This window comes from Physella acuta, unplaced genomic scaffold (assembly GCF_028476545.2).
Source record: "Physella acuta isolate Inbredline_101_S28 unplaced genomic scaffold, ASM2847654v3 ptg002379l, whole genome shotgun sequence".
In the NCBI taxonomy this organism is placed as follows: domain Eukaryota; kingdom Metazoa; phylum Mollusca; class Gastropoda; family Physidae; genus Physella; species Physella acuta.
Genome location: NW_026733870.1, coordinates 15,447 through 23,633, shown reverse-complemented (window position 1 = coordinate 23,633; position 8,187 = coordinate 15,447). Strand labels below are relative to the sequence as shown.

At 36.2% G+C, this 8,187-nt stretch overlaps 1 pseudogene; it reads left to right on the top strand.

Moving 5' to 3' along the window:
- Window positions 1–909: 909 nt before the first annotated feature.
- Window positions 910–7,770, top strand: LOC131933155 (centrin-3-like; annotated as a pseudogene).
- The last annotated feature ends 417 nt before the right edge of the window (window positions 7,771–8,187 follow it).

Here is an 8,187-nt window from a genome sequence, read left to right as displayed (position 1 = left end):
CGCAGTCAGGATTAGTTTAAGTCATATAAGTATTCGACTATTCAACTACGTCACAGTCAGTATTAATTTAAGTCATATAAGTATTCGACTATACAACTACGTCACAGTCAGGATTAGTTTAAGTCATATAAGTATTCGACTTTTCAACTGCCCTGTACGCTAAAACACGGGTAGTGTGAGAGCGTTCGCGAGAGTGGTTGTGGAACTTTGTAGCACCAATTTAGACACACCAAACATAAAACGATTTGATTTCAGTTCAGTTTAATCTGATCTATTTACCTATTCCTAATCACAACCAAGCTACCTGTCATGTCCAAACTTGCCTTGAACTGCCATCCAAATTAACCGCTATACAGCTCCGTCCTCTCGCTTCCAACACACCAGTCACTCGGCCAGTCGCTTCCCTTGTTACCCTCGTTCACTCAGTACAACATACTGGTCAACACATACCGCCCCGCGCTACAATACCACGGTGTACAAACTCAGGCGCAATGATCCGTCCCACACACACACCTTTCATACACAAGGCTGTTGCAAATAACTGTAACAGTGAGGTTATTCTTCTCTATTTTGTGACACCATTACGTCTTTTCATCATGATATAATTTAACATTGTATAAGCAATATAAACATGCCAAGTTATGTATCCCAACTTCTAAAACAGTCACATATGTGTATTAAAGTAATATCTAAGTAAACCATAAACTAGCTTCACTATTGGTTAACTAGATAGAGAATGTCTGACATTGAGCTAATTTAATTCCATGTCTAAGTTATGCTAAGTGACTGGTGGAAATTAGGAATGGGGTTGATTTTAGTTAGCGGTATACCACCTATATAGCAGACAACGTGTCTGTCGATAACTTTGGCTCGTAATATTGGATGGTAGCTTCATCAATGTGGGTGTAGATGGGTGGAGCCTCAGATACATCTTTTGTGTTGGCCAAATTGGGGCTTCACAGTTCTGAGTCTGGCCAAGTACGCAGTAAGTGAGAGTGTGGGTGGTTAGGGACGGTAAGTGAGAGTGTGGGTGGTTAGGGGCGGTAAGTGAGAGTGTGGGTGGTTAGGGGCGGTAAGTGAGAGTGTGGGTGGTTAGGGGCGGTAAGTGAGAGTGTGGGTGGTTAGGGGCGGTAAGTGAGAGTGTGGGTGGTTAGGGGCGGTAAGTGAGAGTGTGGGTGGTTAAGGGCGGTAAGTGAGAGTGTGAGTGGTTAGGGGGGTTAAGTGAGAGTGTGGGTGGTTAGGGGCGGTAAGTGAGAGCGTGGGTGGTTAGGGGCGGTACGTGAGAGTGTGGGTGGTTAGGGGCGGTAAGTGAGAGTGTGGGTGGTTAGGGGCGGTAAGTGAGAGTTTGGGTGGTTAGGGGCGGTACGTGAGAGTGTGGGTGGTTAGGGGCGGTAAGTGAGAGTGTGGGTGGTTAAGGGCGGTAAGTGAGAGTGTGAGTGGTTAGGGGGGTTAAGTGAGAGTGTGGGTGGTAAGGGGCGGTTAGTGAGAGTGTGGGTGGTTAGGGGCGGTACGTGAGAATGTGGGTGGTTAGGGGCGGTAAGTGAGAGTGTGGGTGGTTAGGGGCGGTAAATGAGAGTGTGGGTGGTTAGGGGCGGTAAGTGAGAGTGTGGATGGTTAGGGGCGGTAAGTGAGAGTGTGGGTGGTTAGGGGCGGTAGAGAGAGTGTGGGTGGTAAGGGCGGTAAGTGAGAGTGCGGGTGGTTAGGGGCGGTAAGTGAGAGTGTGGGTGGTTAGGGGCGGTTAATCTAATTCAGTCTGCATTGTGCAAGAAGTAGAATTTGAAGAAAAGAAAGATAATTCAGAATCTGTCAGATGAACATCTGCACTTTGTAGCATTGTGTCAGTCTGTTGAGGACCAAGAGGAATTTTTTTCTTGAATGCATACATTTGATCTTTTATCAGGGGCGAACACTACCGATTTATAAACAAGATGAAATTGGGGGTCTCTGAGCTTGAGGGGCATCTTTGTTAACGTTCATTGTAATGTAGCACACCTTTAGAATAATCTCCCTTAAAATGAAAAATAGAATAAACTTGTGTTCCATTGCACTTTTGAAAGACAGTCGATTTGCTGATCACCGTGGAGGTGATTATTTTAAAATAATTTTTTTTTTAAATATATTTTTTATAGATTAATTTTTATTTTAATTATAACAAAAATATTATGAACTTCTAAAACTTTGCCAAAACTGTCTATTATGTATGATATATATCATGTAATATATAATGTAAATAATTAACGAGATAGAAAACGAATTGGATAACTATGGCATCATATTGCAACAAAGGCTGCTGAATCAGCCTCTGTAGCTAAATGTGATTTTACAATGTATTTAGCTGTAAGAAAAAAAATATCATAATTACTAATTACTTCCTAAATTACTTTGTTGAGAAGACTTTACATTATGTTAATACGTTAAAAATTAGTTTTTTTTTTATTTGATGAATTGGAAAATAAGTGATTTATATAGGTGTTAAAATCTTGTATACATTTATTTTATTCTTTTCCGATATTTTTCAACATCACGACTAACATAATGTTATTAAAATAGTAGCCGATAAAGACTTTATTCTCCAGTATTGTTTTTTTTTTTAAATAGCAGAATAAACTCTTTAACAGTTAAATTAGTCTGTAAAAGTTTTAAAACATTGCAAGCGAAGCATCATACAATTGAAATCAGTAAAAGCTGTATAACTTACATAAGTGTTAAGTAATAGTATCTGCCTTGCAACATAATTACAGCATGATGATTGGTTGGGGAGAATTCAAATATATCACGCCTTGAACTGTTATTATTAAAAATATTTAATTAAGGGGTCATCCATAAATGACTTCAAACTTTTTTGGACGATTTTTACCTCCCCCTCTGCCCATCGTCAAAAAAAGCAAGACCCCTAAAATGACGTCACACCTCAGCCTACAACCCACCCCCTCCCCCCTCAAAAATCGCAGTTGAATTTTTTAAATCGATATTTTTCTAAAATCTTGTCTGAACTCTATCAATTTTAGACAATTCATGTTACAATTTATTAAAACAGTTTTCTAAAACGCGAAATAACGTATACAATTCGATTTCTAATATTGCTTTTTTTATAATGCAAAAGTGTGACGTCGCAAAATCTGACCCCCACTTCCCCCTCCGCCTCATCACACATCGTCACAAAATTACGGACCACCCCTCCCCCCGACGAGTGTGACGTCATGTATGGATGACCCCTAACAATAATGTAAAAAAAATGCTGGGTTCTGAAAAAAGCGAATATCAATCATTCCGTGGGCTGAAAACAATTAAGGGAGACAACGTATCTCTCCTATACCCAACGAGTTTTGATATGTAGTGAGGTTGAAATGTTGCATACATTGTTTATAGAAATGACAAAATTCCTAAATTTAATAATTCATTTTATGCAAAATTGTTGAGAGTTGCTCTCTTTGTTATCCAAAATTATTATATTATTATTTTACTTAAAATAAATGCAACCTTTACTATTTTGTACAAACAAATTTGCTTAAATTCAAATACTTATGATCAGCCATTATTATATGAGGATAATATTTTCTCCGTTATACAATTTGTTGAAATCCCAAGCTTAACAACCAAAGGCAAACATTGATAGAGACATAAGAACAGTACTATTTATCAGAATCGGCTACGTGCATTTCCTTACATGCACTGTAGGCTCAGGCCGTTTATGTTAATCTAGTAAAATAAGACGTCTAGATTTACTAAAGTTAAAAGTAGTTAGAAGAACTAGAACAATGTTAAGTAGCAGCAATAATTAGCACATACACTTAAAATAATTAGAAATACAACATAATTTATGATCGATCTTTTCTGTGTCTGTAAATGAAAATGGCTGTTTTCACTGGACGGGAAGGCGGGTGTGGACGGAGGGCGGGAGTGGGTAGAGTGTTGAATTCACAAACAAATTATGAATTGCTGATAAGCAGAACATAAAACAACTAGATGTCGGCGTATATATATATATATATATATATATATATATATATATATATATATATATATATATATATATATATATATATATATATATATTTATAATTTAAAATAAATACCTTTAAATTTAAAATAGTATTTATTAATATAAAAACATACACATATTTTGCAAAAAATATTAAAGTATTTTAGGTAGCTCTGTTAGAATAATAAAATCAGTAATCAAAGTATATAACTTTAATTATTGAATAATATTTACAATAGTTTAGCCTTGCATGCCTTGTAAAAGTATGTTTGAACCTGGCTCAGAACTTGCTTTCGGTTGATCTAGATATTTATTTGTTAGTTGGCTTCTTTACTTTTTATTATATTTATGCAAGAAAAAGCTTGCTCGCATAAAATATGTTGACCCGAAGATCATCAGCACTCCAAATGCAAACTTATTCACCTCACTGTAGCATCCTGCAAGATTATTTCATGCGTCACATACTAATGTCTCAACTTGCGGCATTGCTTTTAGAACTGTCCACTTGTGCAGAGAAACGTGCATGTTTTTCTGGACCTCCAACTCTCCAAACTTCTCTTGATTTTCGTGAACTAACCACTCCACAAATGTTTGGTTTTCAAATCTAGCAATTTAATTTGAAGCGAACCACCATCAATTCCAAATAGCTCAAAATTATACTCGTTTGTTTTTGTCCTGAGAAGATCTACGATGAACGTCAGAATACTTGCATTTGTTTTGAATTGCTCAAATCTCTTAGTAAATCCATCCTTCATTTTGTTTATTGTAATGCTGAAGTAATTCATGTTAATAGTAGCATTGGTTTCACCGTGAAATTGTTTTTAATCTTTTCGAAATTAAGTAATTTACCGCTTTACGTGTCTTCAGTTTAAAAAAAAAGTATTTTATTTTCGAAACAATCCACTTCTTCAAGCTAGGCCTACATCTAGACTGGGTTTACATTTAGCTCGTTTAGTTTCTTTGTGATATACACCATGAAATTGAATGTTTTAATTCGGAATGGATAATTTGTAAGCACATTGAAATAGGGAGTAATTAATATTCTAATTATATTGATGTTGAAGAACAATATTTGTATAAGTTTTGAAAATAAAAGAATTATTAATATGTGTGTATTGAGCTGAAGAGCCGCATATTGTCATCAAATGAGCCGCATACGGTTCGCGAGCCGCATGATGACGACCCCTGACGTAGGGGGCTACTGAATTGTAACAACAAACAGCATTCAGTGGACTAGGTGGCAAGACAAACTAACTCTGTAAATGACATGTCTGAGCCTAAGAAATGTATTAGTTTACTACGGTAGTTCCTAACGGCCTAGATGAAATGCTACATAGGGTCTATTGAGTTAAAATTTACAATGATCAACTTAGTAGCGTTGATCGCCGACATGAACTCAACCAGTTATCATTCATTTAGAAAGGGGGTATTGTGGTATTAACAGTACACATCTTCATGTTATCATGACACTACTGTAACTATATGTTTAAAGTTTGACTAAGATTTTAGCGACACAAAATAGCTTGGTTAAAGGCTGCATACTATACACATTTCTATGTTTAGTCAGTCAGCTGTTTGGGTTGCGAATAACATACCTCTTTCGATAAAATTACCGACTCCCTCTAGCGCATGCCCTGCCAAGCTTAACCTTATAAGTAACTAGGCATACTGCCTAGCTTCGCTTAGGTTTTTAAAAAACATTTGAGAATTTGAATACTTAATTATTTAGCGATGGAGTGCTTTAATTTAAACAGTAATGCTAACTTTGGAAAATATGTTTTTGTTTGTCATTTACATTCCAATCTCAGACAAATATTGGAAAGTACGCAATCTATAACTAAAATGGAATTAGAACTACAAAGGTTCCATGAACAGTATATCTCATAGTTTATATTAAATTTGCCTTTTTGAAATTAATACATTTATTTAATTAGGATACGTAACTGAATTAACAACTTAATTTTGTACTAAAACAAATTCTATACTTCGTCATTTTCTGTTTCTGTTTAAAATAGTATACAATAATTTGAAAAATAATAATTTTAAAAACGCTACCTCCCTTGAAAACTGAACGTATGACGTATGTCTCTGTTTACTTTTTTTTTTTTTTACAAACAGTTGCTATGCTTATATAAGAAATTACGGTATATGAACATATTTAACTACTATAATGGCTGTTTCCGACGGGAATAAAGTTTTTTTTGTTACCCTCCAGGGTCGGTCTACGACGTCATATAATATTAAGGGGATCGTTCGTCAATTTTTTAAATATATATATATATCCCATATAAGGAGAATTTCGCTAACGATCATCTTTTAGCCCTCGTCGAGGGCTTTAGTCTGACCAACGGTTTTTCCATACGGCCTAGTCATCTATAGTGTGTATGCAAAAACTTAGCATGATGTACAGACGTTAAGTAACCTAAAAATTGTGTTAAAATGTCCCTGTTTTTGCCATAAAATACAAAGATTATATAGGGAAATACGACTGGTCAGTTTTGATCCATTTCCCGATTTTTCCCGGACATGGCGAGTTTTTTTGTGACACCCCAAGGCGTTCTCCTACCACCTCACAAAATATCAAGGGGGGTCGTCGGAGGAATTTTTTTTTTTCTTAATATAGCCCATATAAGGCGCCGGTCAGTCGAGGTCAGTTTTGACCCCCTCTCCGTCGACTTTTCGGCCAACCGCCACCGACCCTCGTGTTCTATCTCCCAAAGGCACCATCGTGTCAAATTTGACGCGCCTGCGGCGCCGGGAAGTGCCCGAGCGGGCACCTGACCACTTTGCTTTATATATATAGAGATGTCAGTTTAGTGTATTTTACCGACATAGTTGACACATGCGCGAGGCCTGACGGGGTCTGACAACACACAGAAGAAGAAATTAATTAAAGACCGAATACAAAAATACTTAAAGGAAAAGAACGAAATAAGACAAAAACACACACAAATGCATAATTCAGGTTGTCATTAAGAATTTTGCGAATGATATATTGAGTTATGAAGCAATTCGTTAGTGTAAGTGTTATTTCCCATATATTTAATGCAACGAAGTTGATTGAAATAACTCAAATTTTAATTTCACAAGTATTCTGATTTAGCAAAATTCAATGACTAAATAGTTATAGAGAAAAATAATTTTTCTGTTGTATTATTTTATCGTTCAAAAAAAACAATGTTGTGCTTTTTAGTCTATACTTTTTATATAATAAAGTGTTTAATATTATCTTTAGTATCAAGTATATTCCTTAAACCAATCTCTTTAATATATGAATTTTTTAAAGACAAACCATTACTACCTTTAAAACAGCGTTATATCTCGCATTTGTATGTGTATATTATTATAATACTTATTAGAAGAACAGAAACAAGAAATTAGATAATTTTTGATCTGTTTGATACAGATAAAGACAGAGCCATAGCCTACTATGAACTAAAGGTTGCAAGGAGAGCGCTTGGCTTTGATGTAAAGAAGGCAGATGGACTGAATATTCTACGTGACTATGACAGAGAGGGTGCAGGAAAGATTTCCTTTGATGATTTCAATGAAGTTATGACAGACATGATGCTAGACAGGGATTCACAGGAAGAAATTCTCAAAGCTTTCAAACTATTTGATGATGACACCTCAGGAAAAATTAGTTTTCGGAATCTCAGGAGGGTAGCGAGAGAGCTGGGAGAAAACATGACGGATGAAGAATTAAGGACACGATAGATGAGTTTGATAGGGATGGTGATGACATCAATGAAAAGGAATTTATAGCTATCATGAGAGGAGTTACGTGACCGACTGGCCAACAAATGGAAACTTCTATCAGTGAATGAGCGACCCGCCTATCAACCAATGACAATAGTTGTTTACGTATGGCCATCCAATGGAAACTTCTGCCAGTGAATGAGCGACCCACCAATCAACCAATGACAATAGTTGTTTACGTATGGCCATCCAATGAAAACTTCTGCCAGTGAATGAGCGACCCACCAATCAACCAATGACAATAATTGTTTACATATGGCCAACCAATGGAAACTTCTGTCAGTGAATGAGCGACCCACCAATCAACCAATGACAATACTTGTTTACATATGGCCAACCAATGGAAACTGTTATATGAGAGGGATGAAAGGTTACAATGTAAAACTGCTGTACAGATATTTACAACTGTTCTTTGTCAAAGTATTCAAAATAATTGCTTGTATTGT